Source organism: Episyrphus balteatus, chromosome 4, assembly GCF_945859705.1.
Source record: "Episyrphus balteatus chromosome 4, idEpiBalt1.1, whole genome shotgun sequence".
Lineage (NCBI taxonomy): Eukaryota > Metazoa > Arthropoda > Insecta > Diptera > Syrphidae > Episyrphus > Episyrphus balteatus.
The window spans coordinates 10051006-10067402 of NC_079137.1; the positions used below are offsets into that span (position 1 = coordinate 10051006).

The 16397-nt window shown below is 41.9% G+C and overlaps 2 protein-coding genes across 2 annotated transcripts in view; one reads left to right on the forward strand and one right to left on the reverse strand.

Moving 5' to 3' along the window:
* LOC129918161 (uncharacterized) overlaps window positions 1-16397 on the reverse strand; it is a 45130-nt gene that overhangs the window by 23561 nt on the left and 5172 nt on the right. The window lies entirely within an intron of this gene.
* The window catches only part of LOC129918164 (uncharacterized), a 63214-nt gene continuing 60812 nt past the window's right edge, over window positions 13996-16397 (forward strand). Inside the window, exons 1-2 of the mRNA XM_055998537.1 lie at window positions 13996-14120; window positions 15786-15803. The gene's annotated coding sequence lies outside the window, so the exon portion shown is untranslated. The remainder of the gene's footprint in view (window positions 14121-15785; window positions 15804-16397) is intronic.

Sequence of the window (16397 nt, forward strand, 5' to 3'; positions counted from 1 at the left end):
GACGAATATCAACACTTCACTTTCATCTTACCAAATTCAGAGTCTTCTTAATAGTGGAAAAATGGAGATATCAAGTGGACAAATTATGCATTTAAAAATTCCGATTGAATGTTTTTCATATCCATTTGCTTTGTTCGATTGGGGTGTAATGCTGCCTGTAGAGCCAAACATCCCTATTCACAAGATTTTTGGCTTTATTTTTCATTGGGAAGTTGTTGTTATTTTAGTTGTGATATATATTTTGCTCTCTGTATTACTTGCAATTTCTGCAAAGGCCTCGGGATCACCTTATTCTATCTTTTTAAACATTGATTGCTTTCGTGGAATGCTTGGACAACCATTCCCTGTATCACCAAAAGCTTCATTCAGTTCTAAAATTATCTATTTGCTGATATTTCTTATGGGAATTATGATAGTTACTTCATACGATGCATTTCTACAGTCCTACTTGACCCAGTATCCGCAAGAAAAATTTATAAAATCTTTTGATGAACTGGAAAAATCTGGATTAAAAATTGCCTTAGTTGAATCGGAAATCGATACTTTATTCAATTTGAACCCTAATCTCGTGAAAAAGTATTCAGCTGTATTTAAAGGCGAAAGCAATAATACGAAATTGAAAAGATTTCGAGATACTCTAAATACGAAGCAAGCCTTTGCAGTGTCAAGTATCAGCTGGATAAGTTATAAACAACAGCAAGATTACTTCAATCAGTACCTATTTCGCTATTCTGAAGAAATGTACCTGTCGAAAAATACACTAACAGCAATTTTTATGAATGAAAATTCAATTTACAAAAAGATTTTAAACTTGCATATCTTGGAAACACAATCAAGTGGATTAATGGACTTTTGGATAAAGAGGACGTTTTATGAATTACTTGCTGCTGGAAAAGTTCAGAAATTAAATATTGGATTGAAGATGGAATTGCAACTATTGAAAGTTAAAGATCTGAAGTGGATTTGGATATTGATGGGTTTGATGCTGATGATTGCTAGTGTTTGTTTTGTTGGAGAAATATTTATTTTTAAACTTACGAATAACTAATTATAGTAAATAAATACTGAATACTAGCTGGGGACATGCTTGGGACACCTTCGGGACATGCTCGGGACTTGCTCGGGACATCTGGGCCGGTTTTACGGGGGGGGGGCAGCCTGGGCCGTCAAGCAGGGGCGCAAGAATTTAGGGGCGCCGCAGGCGAGGCGCCCCGAACTTTTACAAAAGCTATATAAATAACGAAGTCTTTCCAATCGAAGCTTTATTTATTTTTACTTGCTCAAAGGCGCCCCAATTTTTTTCTACTTTACATTTTCAACGGCGCTCGTATTGTTTGTCCTAAACTTTTTGAAGAATGAAGGTGCCCCCCAATTTTGGGTTACTTTGTTTGGTTTCTGGAAGGACAATGTTGTCCAAAATCTTCGCTCATATTTGAAGAACAAGGCGCCCCAATTTCTTTTGAAAGACTAAAGCAATCCTAATATTCCTCCTACCAATTTAATTTTTGCAAAGGCGCCACTATATATAAATCACTAAATCATAGCTCGTTATATCCAGACTGTAATAATGAATAAGGAAACAGAAGGGAGACGGACCCGAAAAACCAAAATCCCGAAAACCCAAAATCCAGAAAGGACAAAAATTGACAGCTTCTCCATTTCTCATAAAAACTACGTTCGTTGTTCCCCCTCCAGGGCACTCTAAGTCATGTCAATTAACTGTCAAAAAAATCAGAGTTTCTCGGGTTTTCATTTTACATCGAACACCTCAGAGCTTTAGTTTCATCAGCGAACATCGAACACAGAGGAAATAACTCTGGTCGAAAAAGGAGCTAAAAAAACGCTTGTCACAGCGACAGCGAATTCTTTTAATACAATAAATTTGCTATATGGATATGTATTCTTTATGTTTATATAATTAAATGCCTCTTTACAAAAAATCCACAAAAAAGAAGGTTGTTTTTGCACTTACAACTAGATATAACCCCTTAAACTTTCAGCATATGTTGATATTGATGTCTGTAGCAAAATAATGGGTGGGGAAGTAATGAATTATATGGTTTTTTTTTTGCCTTAGAACGTGGAGCACACTACTGCACATTGTTAATAAATGCATTAAAAAGAATATGATAGGTAAGACATACTCTGCTATTGTTTTTTTTCGTGATTTTAAAAAATTGTTTTAAAATGATTTTTTTTTAGAGGCGCCACTTGCAATCTTGCCCAGGGGCGCCGGTAGTGCTTAAACCGGCACTGCGGGACATGCTCGGGTAATCTTCGGGACATCTTCAGGACATGCTCGGGACATCTTCGGGACATCTTCGGGACATCTTCGGGACATCTTCGCGACATGCTCGGGACATCTTCGGGACATGCTCGGGACATCTTCAGGAAATCTTTGAGACACCTTCGGTACATGCTCGGGACATACTCGGGACATCTTCGGGACATGCTCGGGACATCTTCGGGACATCTTCGTGACATGCTCGGGACATCTTCGGGACATGCTCGGGACATCTTCGGGACATCTTCGGGACATGCTCGGGACATCTTCGGGACATCTTCGGGACATCTTCGGGACATCTTTGGGACATCTTCTGGACATCTTCGGGACATCTTTCATACATCTTGGGGACAACTTCGAGACAACTTCGGGACATCTTTAGGACATCTTCGGGACATGCTTGGGACACCTTCGGGACATCTTCGGGACATGCTCGGGACACCTTCGGGACATGCTCGGGACATCTTCGGGACATCTTCGGGACATCTTCGGGACATCTTCGGGACATCTTGGGGACAACTTCGAGACAACTTCGGGACATCTTTGGGACATCTTCGGGACATGCTTGGGACATCTTCGGGACATCTTTGGGACATGCTCGCGACATCTGCGGGACATCTTCGGGACATGCTCGGGACATCTTCGGGACATCTTCGGGACATGCTCGGGACATCTTCGGGACATGCTCGGGACATCTTCGGGACATCTTCGGGACATCTTCGGGACATCTTTGGGACATCTTCTGGACATCTTCGGGACATCTTCCGGACATCTTGGGGACAACTTCGAGACAACTTCGGGACATCTTTGGGACATCTTCGGGACATGCTTGGGACACCTTCGGGACATCTTAGGGACATGCTCGGGACACCTTCGGGACATGCTCGGGACATCTTCGGGACACCTTCGGGACATGCTCGGGACATCTTCGGGACATCTTCGGGACATGCTCGGGACATCTTCGGGACATGCTCGGGACATGCTCGGGACATCTTCGGGACATGCTCGGGACATCTTCGGGACATCTTCGGGACATCTTCAGGACATCTTCGGGACATCTACGGGACATCTTTGGGACATCATCTGGACATCTTCGGGACATCTTTGGGACATCTTCTGGACATCTTCGGGACATCTTCCGGACATCTTGGGGACAACTTCGAGACAACTTCGGGACATCTTTGGGACATCTTCGGGACATGCTTGGGACACCTTCGGGACATCTTAGGGACATGCTCGGGACACCTTCGGGACATGCTCGGGACATCTTCGGGACACCTTCGGGACATCTTCGGGACATGCTCGGGACATCTTCGGGACATCTTCGGGACATCTTCGGGACATCTTCGGGACATCTTCGGGACATCTTCGGGACATCTTCGGGACATCTTGGGGACAACTTCGAGACAACTTCGGGACATACTCGGGACATCTTCGGGACATGCTCGGGACATCTTCAGGACATCTTTGGGACATGCTCGGGACATCTGCGGGACATCTTCGGGACATGCTCGGGACATCTTCGGGACATCTTCGGGACATGCTCGGGACATCTTCGGGCCATGCTCGGGACATCTTCGGGACATCTTCGGGACATCTTCGGGACATCTTTGGGACATCTTCTGGACATCTTCGGGACATCTTCCGGACATCTTGGGGACAACTTCGAGACAACTTCGGGACATCTTTGGGACATCTTCGGGACATGCTTGGGACACCTTCGGGACATCTTAGGGACATGCTCGGGACACCTTCGGGACATGCTCGGGACATCTTCGGGACACCTTCGGGACATGCTCGGGACATCTTCGGGACATCTTCGCGACATCTTCGGGACATCTTCGGGACATCTTTGGGACATCTTCTGGACATCTTCGGGACATCTTTCGGACATCTTGGGGACAACTTCGAGACAACTTCGGGACATCTTTAGGACATCTTCGGGACATGCTTGGGACACCTTCGGGACATCTTCGGGACATGCTCGGGACACCTTCGGGACATGATCGGGACATCTTCGGGACATCTTCGGGACATCTTCGGGACATCTTCGGGACATCTTGGGGACAACTTCGAGACAACTTCGGGACATCTTCGGGACATCTTTGGGACATCTTCGGGACATGCTCGGGACAACTTCGGGACATGCTCGGGACATCTTCGGGACATCTTCGGGACATGCTCGGGACATCTTCGGGACATCTTCGGGACATGCTCGGGACATCTTCGGGACATCTTCGGGACATCTTCGGGACATGCTCGGGACATCTTCGGGACATCTTTGGGACAGCTTCGGGACATCTTCGGGACATCTTCGGGACATCTTCGCGACATGCTCGGGACATCTTCGGGACATGCTCGGGACATCTTCGGGACATCTTCGGGACATCTTCAGGAAATCTTTGAGACACCTTCGGTACATGCTCGGGACATACTCGGGACATCTTCGGGACATGCTCGGGACATCTTCGGGACATCTTCGTGACATGCTCGGGACATCTTCGGGACATGCTCGGGACATCTTCGGGACATCTTCAGGACATCTTCAGGACATCTTCAGGACATCTTCGGGACAACTTCGGGACATGCTCGAGACAACTTCGGGACATGCTCGGGACATCTTCGGGACATGCTCGGGACAACTTCGGGACATGCTCGGACATATCCGGGACATCTTCGGGACATCTTCGTGACATGCTCGGGACATCTTCGGGACATCTTCGGGACATGTTCGGGACATCTTCGGGACATGCTCGGGACATCTTCGGGACATGCTCGGGACAACTTCGGGACATGCTCGGACATATCCGGGACATCTTCGGGACATCTTCGGAACAGCTTCGGGACATCTTCGGGACATCTTCGGGACATGCTCGGGACATCTTCGGGACATCTTCGGGACATCTTCGGGACATCTTCGGGACATCTTTGGGACATCTTCGGGACATCTTCGGGACATCTTCGGGACATGCTCGGGACATCTTCGGGACATCTTTGGGACATCTTCGCGACATGCTCGGGACATCTTCGGGACATCTTTGGGACATCTTCGGGACATCTTCGGGACATCTTCGGGACATGCTCGGGACATCTTCGGGACATCTTTGGGACATATTCGGGACATCTTCGGGACATGTTCGGGACAACTTCGGGACATCTTCGGGACATGTTCGGGACATCTTCGGGACATGCTCGGGAGATCTTCGGGACATCTTCGGGACATCTTCGGGACATGCTCGGGACATCTTCGGGACATGCTCGGGACATCTTCGGGACATGCTCGGGACAACTTCGGGACATCTTCGGGACATCTTCGGAACAGCTTCGGGACATCTTCGGGACATCTTCGGGACATGCTCGGGACATCTTCGGGACATCTTCGGGACATCTTCGGGACATCTTCGGGACATCTTCGGGACATCTTCGGGACATCTTCGGGACATCTTCGGGACATCTTCGGGACATGCTCGGGTTAGCTTCGGGACATCTTCTGGACATCTTCGGGACATGCTCGGGACATCTTCGGGACATCTTCGGGACATCTTCGGGACATCTTCGGGACATGCTCAGGACATCTTCGGGACATCTTCGGGACATCTTCGGGACATGCTCGGGACATCTTCGGGACAACTTCGGGACATGCTCGGGACATCTTCGGGACATCTTCGGGACATGTTCGGGACAACTTCGGGACATGCTCGGGACATCTTCGGGACATCTTCGGGACATCTTCGGGACATCTTCGGGACATCTTCGGGACATGCTCGGGACAACTTCGGGACATCTTCGGGACATGCTTGGGACATCTTTGGGAAATCTTCGGGACATCTTCGGGACATGCTCGGGACATCTTCGGGACATCTTCGGGACATGCTCGGGACATCTTCGGGACATGCTCGGGACATCTTCGAGACATCTTCGGGACATCTTCGGGACATGCTCGGGACATCTTCGGGACAACTTCGGGACATGCTCGGGACATCTTCGGAACATCTTTGGGACATCTTCGGGACATCTTCGGGACATCTTCGGGACATGCTCGGGACATCTTCGGGACATCTTCGGGACATGCTCGGGACATCTTCGGGCCATGCTCGGGACATCTTCGGGACATCTTCGGGACATCTTCGGGACATCTTTGGGACATCTTCTGGACATCTTCGGGACATCTTCCGGACATCTTGGGGACAACTTCGAGACAACTTCGGGACATCTTTGGGACATCTTCGGGACATGCTTGGGACACCTTCGGGACATCTTAGGGACATGCTCGGGACACCTTCGGGACATGCTCGGGACATCTTCGGGACACCTTCGGGACATGCTCGGGACATCTTCGGGACATGCTCGGGACATCTTCGGGACATGCTGGGGACATGCTCGGGACATCTTCGGGACATGCTCGGGACATCTTCGGGACATCTTCGAGACATCTTCGGGACATCTTCGGGACATCTTTGGGACATCTTCTGGACATCTTCGGGACATCTTTCGGACATCTTGGGGACAACTTCGAGACAACTTCGGGACATCTTTAGGACATCTTCGGGACATGCTTGGGACACCTTCGGGACATCTTCGGGACATGCTCGGGACACCTTCGGGACATGCTCGGGACATCTTCGGGACATCTTCGGGACATCTTCGGGACATCTTCGGGACATCTTCGGGACATCTTGGGGACAACTTCGAGACAACTTCGGGACATCTTCGGGACATCTTTGGGACATCTTCGGGACATGCTCGGGACATCTTCGGGACATGCTCGGGACATCTTCGGGACATCTTCGGGACATGCTCGGGACATCTTCGGGACATCTTCGGGACATGCTCGGGACATCTTCGGGACATCTTCGGGACATCTTCGGGACATGCTCGGGACATCTTCGGGACATTTTTGGGATATCTTCGGGACATGCTCGGGACAACTTCGGGACATCTTCGGGACATGCTTGGGACATCTTTGGGAAATCTTCGGGACATCTTCGGGACATGCTCGGGACATCTTCGGGACATCTTCGGGACATCTTCGGGACATCTTTGGGACATCTTCGGGACATCTTCGGGACATCTTCGGGACATGCTCGGGACATCTTCGGGACATCTTCGGGACATCTTCGGGACATGCTCGGGACATGCTTGGGACATCTTTGGGAAATCTTCGGGACATGCTCGGGACAACTTCGGGACATCTTCGGGACATGCTTGGGACATCTTTGGGAAATCTTCGGGACATCTTCGGGACATGCTCGGGACATCTTCGGGACATCTTCGGGACATCTTCGGGACATCTTTGGGACATCTTCGGGACATCTTCGGGACATCTTCGGGACATGCTCGGGACATCTTCGGGACATCTTTGGGACATCTTCGCGACATGCTCGGGACATCTTCGGGACATCTTTGGGACATCTTCGGGACATCTTCGGGACATCTTCGGGACATGCTCGGGACATCTTCGGGACATCTTTGGGACATATTCGGGACATCTTCGGGACATGTTCGGGACAACTTCGGGACATCTTCGGGACATGTTCGGGACATCTTCGGGACATGCTCGGGAGATCTTCGGGACATCTTCGGGACATCTTCGGGACATGCTCGGGACATCTTCGGGACATGCTCGGGACATCTTCGGGACATGCTCGGGACAACTTCGGGACATCTTCGGGACATCTTCGGAACAGCTTCGGGACATCTTCGGGACATCTTCGGGACATGCTCGGGACATCTTCGGGACATCTTCGGGACATCTTCGGGACATCTTCGGGACATCTTCGGGACATCTTCGGGACATCTTCGGGACATCTTCGGGACATGCTCGGGTTAGCTTCGGGACATCTTCTGGACATCTTCGGGACATGCTCGGGACATCTTCGGGACATCTTCGGGACATCTTCGGGACATCTTCGGGACATGCTCAGGACATCTTCGGGACATCTTCGGGACATCTTCGGGACATCTTCGGGACATGCTCGGGACATCTTCGGGACAACTTCGGGACATGCTCGGGACATCTTCGGGACATCTTCGGGACATGTTCGGGACAACTTCGGGACATGCTCGGGACATCTTCGGGACATCTTCGGGACATCTTCGGGACATGCTCGGGACAACTTCGGGACATCTTCGGGACATGCTTGGGACATCTTTGGGAAATCTTCGGGACATCTTCGGGACATGCTCGGGACATCTTCGGGACATGCTCGGGACATCTTCGAGACATCTTCGGGACATCTTCGGGACATGCTCGGGACATCTTCGGGACAACTTCGGGACATGCTCGGGACATCTTCGGGACATCTTCAGGACATCTTCGGGACATCTTCGGTACATCTTCGGGACATCTTCGGGACATCTTCGGGACATCTTCGGGACATGCTCGGGACATGCTCGGGACATCTTCGGGACATCTTTGGGACATCTTCGGGACATCTTCGGGACATCTTCGGGACATCTTCGCGACATGCTCGGGACATCTTCGGGACATGCTCGGGACATCTTCGGGACATCTTCAGGAAATCTTTGAGACACCTTCGGTACATGCTCGGGACATACTCGGGACATCTTCGGGACATGCTCGGGACATCTTCGGGACATCTTCGTGACATGCTCGGGACATCTTCGGGACATGCTCGGGACATCTTCGGGACATCTTCAGGACATCTTCAGGACATCTTCGGGACAACTTCGGGACATGCTCGGGACACCTTCGGGACATGCTCGGGACATCTTCGGAACATGCTCGGGATATGGTCACGACATGCTCGGGACATGCTCGGGACATCTTTAGGACAAGCTCGGGACATGCTCGGGACATCTTCGGGACAGCTTCGGGATATCTTCTGGACATCTTTGGGACATACTCGGGACATGCTCGGGACATCTTCGGGACATGCAAGCTTTATTTTTGACTTAGTGGATCAATATTAAGAGGCCTGCGGTCAAAATTTTGAGAAAAACGAGAAATTTAGAAAATTTCTGCACAGTTTGTGAGGTCCAAGGAACACTTATTGCAAAATTAATTTGCTAATGAAAGATTGACATTTAATCTAGCTACATTTTAATTTTTTAAATTTTGTTCGAACCTTATTTTAATATTTCAGTAATAGTTTTTGCAAAATAGTCCATAGTTCTTGCATAGTTTAAGAGAAACTGAAGTTTAAAACACATATGATATGTCAATTTAAAGGTAATGAATAAAATTAGAATATGGTCTGAGCGGATTTTTAATTTTTGGCCCGATTTTTGAATAATCATTTCATGAAAAACATCAAAATTGCTCATTTTCTAATGCATTTTTAAATGTGTAGTTAGATGATAAAAGCAATATTGTTTTCCCCAAATGACAAAATACTATATACGTTCTACAATTTATTGAGTGAACAGTTCATTACCTAAAACAAATAAAAACAATAATTCCTTAAAATTTCTTATCCGTCCTTTTTCATTATTTTACTGTTTGAATACACAATCTACCATTTTCATTCGAATTTGTTGTTTTTCAAATTCCAACGATATTCTGATTTCTTTAACATATTTTCAAAATTCAAATAAACCAAAAATTAAAAAAATGGCGCCCAACGTAAGTTTCATTCCTCAAGAATTTACTTTTAACCAACACGATATGAATGGATCTTTACTTAAATTTCTCTAAAACCTTAACGGTTGTCAAAATTTCAAGAAATATTACTCAATAACCTAGTCAAACATTATGAAATCAACTACTTCTCAGTATGAGACACCAAAGTTACTTCAGAGACTCCTGATTTCCATAGAATTTGCAACCATACTCTTGACAAATTCCATCTCGATTAAAAAAATATTTATGGCTAAATCTTGTTTTAGCTTTTTCTACATGTTGTCCGGATGATAACCACCCACAACTTGATGTGCGAGTGGAGTACCTTACTCTAAATGCCCTCTGACCTCCATGAAAAGTGCCACCGTCATTGCCGTCATCGTCATATCAGGTGTGATTTTTCACAGGCTGGTGTAGTTTGGTAGCATTGCTTGTGCATAGATTTAGCAATGAATACCGCAAGCAACCATAACCATCACGATACGGTCCATTAGAAGATGAATATATATTCGATATAGCTTAGGTCTCAAAACCCACAAAAATATAAAAAAAAAAACCTCTCTTGACGCAGTTGGGTGCTTTTCACATGAATGCTCGCTCGAGCCTAGATTTCACTTCACCTGATAAAAAGAAAGTCTTATAAAATAAAAAAAAGAAAAACAAAAATGAAAAGTCAGTCAGTTTAAGTTGCACTTTGCTGCATCACAGTAGCTTGCTGATCCGTTGTCTTACAAAGTTTTTTTTGTGGTGTTTCATTCTGTCAACTTATATGTATATCTATCTACATGTCTGTTGTTTCAATTGGCCTCCGGGATGACACAAAACATACAAAGATTCATGAAGAAATTGAAGAAAAAACATCACATTGAATCAAACAGCTGTGGAACAATGGACAACGCGAAAGACAAGATGACAATAAAAACGTATGTGTGATGTATTTTCTTCTTGGATTTTTAGTCGCGCGCTCTACTAATTATCAGCAAAAAACTAAAGAGAAATTCATCTCTCTATTTTTCTAATATTTTAATTTCTTCCAAGAAAAGTCAAGCTTCAGGTGGATTTTTTTTTTGGTGCAAATCAAGTCCATTGTAAAATGACTACAATTTCAAAAAGGTGTGATTTAAGGGGAAGAGGGGACAAACTACAACATTATAAACCATAATTTGTTGCCCAGTGGATAATCAACACAGGGTGTTTCGCCAAATTCTCTGCTTGCAACAAAATTTTTAAACACTTAAATGTCAATAGAAAGCTATAGTTAGGAGGGTTGCAGCTTTGAATAGCCTTTAAGTCGAGATCGGAAGCCTTTAAGACGTTAAAGAACCTTGTCTAAATTTTTTTTCAATTGAAGGTTTAGCTTCATTACAGCTTTTGGAAAACCAGGGCCTATTAGCCTTCGTCAATTGTTCACGAACTTTCGATACTAAAGCTTACAGTTACAATATTTTTTTTCTCGGGAGAATTGCTTCTCTTGAGAGATAATTTTCTTTCTTCCTGGTCAAAATTATTATCAGTTTAGGTTACTAGACCCTGGTTTTTCAAGAGCCTTGAAAAAAAAAATATTTAAGTCTAAATTCAAGTTATAGCCTTTTTTTACCGGCATTTGTATAATTTAAAACACCCTATAATGTGAAACAAAGTATGATATCTGATCCCTTTTGACTACACATCACGACTTGAGTTGTGTTGATTTTTTTTTGTTTTTGTTTCTCTCCTTCAGGTGAGTGGGTGTAGTTTATATTTTTTGAGCAAAACTTTACTAACTGTGTGCCTTCATGCCAGTGCTTTGCTCTATTATACGAAATGACCGCGTGATGATGATGTGTTGGAGGCTGGAGGAACTGTGTGTAGATGATAAAAATAAAAAAAAAAAATATAACAAAATTAGACTATACACTTGTACCTCTAAGCTATGTGTGGGGAGAGACTTCTATGGGTTTTCTGTTTTATAGCAACAAAATAAATCCGTTAGAATAATAAAAAAGTTTACAAAATTTAACTATTTGAAACCAGCATTTGAATACTTGCCTTAGGGATTGAGGGTGTGATTGTTATTTGTCAATAAGACACGATTGGCACATTTAGCTGTATAACACAAATTTTAAAATAAAAACAAAAAAACTAAATGGCGCCCGACGGGGGGTGTCTTAAATAATTTAAACAGTTATTAATTTTTGTATCCAGTTATACAGGGTGTCCCAAAAGTAATGGATCAAACGAAATATGCTGATAGGCCAACTTAAGGGCTCTCAGAATTTGGTAACTTGTTCATCTCAAATCCTTACGGTTTTCGATTTAATGCAGTTTTTGTGAAATTTCGAAAAATCCCGACTTTGCAACAGTATTTTGCTTCCTCCGCTCATAATTGATTTTTGTTTTTTACAATTCTTTCACTAAAACATTGCCAAATAACAAAAAATAATTATTTAATCAAAATATTTTTTATTTCATATGCCATTTTGCTGCAAATTAATTAACAGTTCCATGTTTTATAAAAACTCAATTTCTTAATTTTTTTTCTGAGCAACACCCTGAAAAAAATTTGTATGGTGTGACACAGGTTAATTATTTTAAAAACTTTCCGTGTTATTGCACTTTTCAAAAATGTATAAAAGTTTCCAAACTTGAAGTTAGATCGAAAGATATTACAATTTAAATGCAAGAAAACAGGCCTTTTCAGAGAAAAATAACAAAGAAAAATAAAAACATTTCTTCGACTGTTGTTTGTTTATTTCTTTTTGAATAAAAGTCTCGATTTTTGTTTGTTATTTTGCTCTGAAAACCCCTGTTTTTTTGCATTAAAATTGTAATATCTTTCGTTCTAATTTTAACTTTGGAAATTTTTATACATTTGTGAAAACTGCAATAACACGGGAAGTTTTTAAAATAATAAACCAGTATCACACCATACAATTTTTTTTCGGGATGTTCCTCTCAAATAAAAGTTAGAATTTGAGTTTTTATAAAACATGGAACTGTTAATTAATTTGCAGCAAAATGGCATATGAAATAAAAAATATTTTGATTAAATAATTAATTTTTGTTATTTGGCAATGTTTTAGTGAAAGAATTGTAAAAAACAAAAATCAATTATGAGCGGAGGAAGCAAAATACTGTTGCAAAGTCGGGATTTTTCGAAATTTCACAAAAACTGCATTAAATCGAAAACCGTAAGGATTTGAGATGAACAAGTTACCAAATTCTGAGAGCCCTTAAGTTGGCCTATCGGCATATTTCGTTTGATCCATTACTTTTGGGACACCCTGTATATATTTCCTTTTTAACCATGTGAATTCTTAACATTTAGAATTTTGTTTATTGAGTGGCGCCCAACGTGAGCAATATTTTCTATTTCCTAAGTGGTCACAAACTGCTGGTGTTCCAACTTTGAAATTTGTCAATGGGTTTTATTAAGATTTTCGAGAGAATAATTCTTCCATATAAAATTCCATGCACTGATTTATGGCGGCCAACTTGCGCCTAGTAAAATAAAATTCGATTAACAGTCTTCTTTTTTTGTTTGTTTTTGAAGTTTTCTTGGATTTTCATAGTTTTCGGTAGATATCTTGTCTTCTTTTTTTACCAATTTTAAAAGAACTTGCACACAACATAAGCCTTTTTCAGAAGAGTTTCGAACAAAGCAATTTTCTTGAGATTTAAAAAGTGGCGCCCAACGTGAGACCTTTTAACTACAAAGAAATAAACTTTTTTATATTTAGTTTTCTTAAGGTTATCGTCAGCTTAGAAGATATACTTTTTTTGAACAAAGGTTTTTCCTGATTGCATAAATAGTTCATAAACAAAAAATGGCGCACAACGTGAGTATTATTAACTATGCTTTGACCAAATTTAAATGAACTTATATCTTTGAACGTTTAATTTTCATTTTGGACGATATTTTCGTAATATTCGACCACATCTTCAAATTTACGAAAAACTAGAGAATTAAAAAGTGGCGCCCAACGTGAGACCCTTTTAATTTACTGTAACTATACAATAAAATTTACACTTCAACTTTTCAGTTTTATCAATCTCAACGTAAATTTGATGGATAATTTTAATGAAACTTAGCATCGTCCAGCACAAACACGTACAAATCTCAAGGAAAAGAAAATGGCGCCCAAAAATGAAGAAAATGAGAAATATTAATTCAAAATTAAATTTTTAAAGTGACTTTCAACATTAGTGACTGTTAAACTAAAAACTGAAAAAAAGTATGAATTATATATTGCATTTCTTAAAATGGCGCCCAACGTGAGTTTACAAAAAATTGAGAAAATGATAAATATTAATTTAAAGTTGCAAAGTGGTCCCCAATATAAGTTAAAAACGAAAGGTATTCAAAATAGGGATTAAATATTACATTTCTTAATATGGCGCCCAACGTGAGTTTATGAAATATGAAGAAATATAAATACAAAGTTGCATTTCTCAAAATTCTTATGTATATCAACTAAAAAAGACATTTTAATCCTCCATATCCTTGCTCGCTGTCAGACAATCTCGACAAAATAATTCAGAAAAAAAAACCAGTTGATTTAATGAAGACTTTCGGCTTTATTTTGTATTCAAAATTTACAAACTAATTGTGTTCGGTTTATTATCAAAAAAATATCAACTTCAAAAAGATTATGTCCGAAAACTTTTACATTACAAAGGTGCTTCTTGTAATGAGGATTGTTTTTACAACAAAAAACACCGCCGAAGTTATTTTTGCCAAAAAATTCCATCTCGTTAAAGTCTCAACTCTTCCATCATATTCCTTGTTTTTTGCTGCTCCTCATGACCGCGATGCAATTGGCCTTCGGCTTAAAGGTTTCAAACTGACGTTTCGACCTTCCTGCCAAAATAATTGTCGGTTTGTCTTTCTGAAAGATTCAAAAAAATATATATTTATTTGGTGCAATTGCTGAATTTGGACGCGCACATGAAACCTCCCTCCTTTTGAATGTAATTTTTATGTTTTTGTATTCATTACATTCACGAATGTTTAACTTTAAGGAAGGTGGTAGCTTCATGCGATGCCCCCATGTGGAGCAGCATGCTGCATGCATTGATGTGTCGATTCAGCGATTATTTTGCCATCATCATCATCAGCAAAGAAAGAGAGACTCAATATGTGTAACGCGCGCGTCCACACAACTTGTTGGTTGTCACGCATTTTTCCCCAAATGTATTTATACGCGCGCGCATGCTGAGGCACAAAAATCCCAAATAAAGATCATTTTAACGAGCTCCAAATAAGCTAACGTGAGAGAGGCTTTTGTTGGTTTTTAAATGCATCCAAGACGACGACGAAGACAGTGAACAAGAAACTAGGAGTTCCAACAAAGCTCAAAGCCATCACAAATAAGACGAGACTTGGGGCGGTGAAGAAGGGGCCACGACCCATAAAAAAGGGAAGTTTAGATGGAGGAATCGACCTTTTTACGGTTTGGGTTTGGTTTGTGTTTTTTTTTAATTTTTAATTGCATAATGATGTCTGCAATTGCAACCGATAATAAAAAATTAAATAAGTAGATATCTGGATCTTTGATGCAGACATAAAAAATAATTTTGTATTTTGTTTTTTTTTTTATCTCGAGAAACCAACGAAATAAGATCTTGAGATCTTAGTCGGTCTCTCTGGGGCTGGGTGGAGTCTTTGGTCAGATCCAAGTTGGGCAATTAATTTGTTCAGATTTGGTGTCGATTTGTATGAGTTGTTTTCTAAACTTGTGAGATTTTTTAGCCCGGACTTTTGTGTGTGTTTGTTTGTTGGCCAGAGTTGGGGCTGCACTTTTAACAGCCTTCACGTCGCCGCTATAGTGTAAAACTATATTTCTTCCAAACAGAAATTACTTTGAAATTGTTTTTTGATTGCAAATTAATGATTTTGTTATTATTTTTTATTTATTTTTTTATTTTTTTTATTTTCAGACTTTGAAGTTGTGTTGGGTAAGTGATTTTGATTTTATTTTTTTTTTTTTACCTTTTTATGGAGTTTGTTATTTTTATTTTTTTTTGTATCAAAATTTATATGAATTGGATTTTTATTGCGCACGAGTTTGAATTAATTTCAATTTATATTTTTTTTTTTTCGATTTAGAAATTTGACTTATTAGTAAAGTTGTAATCAGTTGATTGCTGCAATAAACAAGGAAATACAAATTTTTGAACCAAACTTATAAAAAATCGTTAAAAAATTAAGTAAATGCATTTTTTATGGGCGATTAAGGAATGTTTTATGGGGAAATAATGAATTAATTTTATTTTATTTTATTTGGAATTAATGTGTTAACGTTCTTGTTTAAGCGGATTTAATTAAATTTTTGGTCAGTTTTTTTTTTCAATGACAACTTGATTTTGGAAGAAAGTGGTTATCTGTTTTTTTTTTTTTTTTTTATTTCAATGCATGCATTTTTAAGAGGATTTTTTTCTCGAAAATTAATTTGAAACTTCTACAATTTAAGTTTTTTTTTTAACCCAAATGGCTGATAGTTTTATTATGATCCAAATAACTCAAAGAACAAAAAAAAAATGGCGCCCAAC